Source organism: Mandrillus leucophaeus, unplaced genomic scaffold, assembly GCF_000951045.1.
Source record: "Mandrillus leucophaeus isolate KB7577 unplaced genomic scaffold, Mleu.le_1.0 Scaffold651, whole genome shotgun sequence".
NCBI lineage: Eukaryota > Metazoa > Chordata > Mammalia > Primates > Cercopithecidae > Mandrillus > Mandrillus leucophaeus.
This window is the reverse complement of record NW_012107042.1, coordinates 529,971-532,002: the sequence shown is the minus strand read 5'-3', so window position 1 is coordinate 532,002 and position 2,032 is coordinate 529,971. Positions and strand designations below refer to the sequence as shown.

The 2,032-nt window shown below is 39.1% G+C and overlaps 1 long non-coding RNA gene across 1 annotated transcript in view; it reads left to right on the top strand.

Annotated features, from left to right (window-relative positions):
- Positions 1-2,032, top strand: part of LOC105554631 — a 13,424-nt gene that overhangs the window by 10,502 nt on the left and 890 nt on the right. The window lies entirely within an intron of this gene.

Below are 2,032 nucleotides of genomic sequence, written 5' to 3'. Positions count from 1 at the left end.
TTACATCTTAAATTTATAACAACCTGGTTTGAAAAATACCACCTTAGTTTAAATAGTACATAAATACTTTCATCCTATACATTTCCAATCCTTCTCCTTTATATTGTTATTGTCACAGTTACATCTTTATATATTGTGAGCCTATTAACATAGATTTACAATTATTATTTTATCTATTTGTTTTTTAATTATATAGGAAAAAAAAAAGTACAATAATACTGGCTTTTATATTTTCCTAAGTAGTTACCTTTACTAGTTTCTTTCTTCATATAGCTTTGAGTTACTATCTGGTGTCCTTTCATTTCAGCCTGAAGGGGTTTAGCATTTCTTGTAGGGAAGGTCTATAAATGAAAAATTCCCTTAACTTTTGTATATCTGGGAATGTCTGAATTTCTTTTTTTTTTTCCATCCTTCTTTTTCTTTCTTTCTTTCTTTTTTTTTTTTTTTTCCAGAGCAGGAGTGGAAGTTTATTTAAAAAGGCTTTAAAACAGGAAAGAAAGGAAAGTATGCTGGAAGAGACCCAAGCAGGCATGTGAAGGTCAAGTGCCTTTTTGAGACAGTGTTTCACTGTGTCACCCAGACTGAATACAGTGGCATGGCTCACTGCAACCTTGAACTCCTAGGCTCAAGCAATCTTCCCACCTCAGCCTCCCAAGTAGCTGGGATTACAGGAGTGACACTGCATTTGGCTAATTTTTAGAAATTTTTTGTAGAGACAGGGTCTCCTTATATTGCCCAGACTGATCTCAAGTCGTAGGCTCAAGTGATCCTCCCACCTCAGCCTCCCAAAGTGTTGGGATTATAGGTATGAGCCACCACACCTGGCCCTATTGAATTTTTGAAGAATTATTTTGCCAGATATCAAATTCTTGGTGTAAAGTTCTTCAGCACTTTAAATACATTATCCCCCCTGCCTTCTGGCCTCCATGGGGACTGGTGAGAAATCACCTGTCAATCTTACTGAAGATCACTTTTACTTGTTTATCCATTTACCTGTTGATAGACAGATGATAGACAGAGGATAAGTTGCTTTTCTCTTGCTGCTTTCAAGATTCTGTCTTTGTCATTGTCCTTGACAGTTTGATTTAAATGTTCTCAGTATATATCCCTTTGAGTTATCCTCTTTAGAGCACATTGAGCTTCTTGGATGTGTAGATGTATAGATTTATGTGTTTCATCAAATTTGAGAAGTTTTTCATTTTTTTGTCTTTTTTTGAGACAGAGTCTCAACTGTTGCCCAGGCTGGAGTGCAGTGGCGCCATCTCAGCTCACTGAAAGCTCCACCTCCTGGGTTCATGTCATTCTCCTGCCTCAGCCTGCCAAGTAGCTGGGACTACAGGCACCCACCACCACACCCAGCTAATTCTCTCTTTTTGTGTGTGTGTATTTTTAGTAGAGATGTGGTTTCACCATGTTAGCCAGGCCGGTCTCGATCTCCTGACCTTGTGATCCACCCGCCTCGGCCTCCCAAAGTGCTGGATTATAGGCGTGAGCCACTGTGCCCGGCCGAGAAGTTTTTCTTCACAGCTTTGCAAACACTTACTTTCCATTTTGTTGTTGTTGTTGTTGTTGTTTAAATAATAGCCATCCCAAAGAGTGTGAGGTGTCCCTTCATTCCTACACATAAAACTCACAAAAAGTTTGCTTATCATTCCTACAGATCATCTGGCTTAGAGGTCTTCATTTATAATGGAGGAATCCTTCTATCAGGAAACACACCAATTATTCCATTTAACTGAAAGTTGAGATGGCCTCCTAGCTATTTTGAGGTCTTCCATTGAACCAATGGGCAATTAAGGGAGTTACATACTGGCTTGAGTGATTGGCCCTGATTACCAAGGAGAAATAGTGTTGCTGATGCAAAATGTGGGCAAAGAAGATTAGACCTGGACCTTAGGGCATTCTCAGGGTGGGGTGGGTCTCTTGGTATTTCTATGTCCAACAGTAAAAGTTAATGGAAGATCATAGCAACTCTATAAAAATGAGATCACTAAGGCCTCAGATCCTTCAGGAATAAAATTTTAGGTCATTC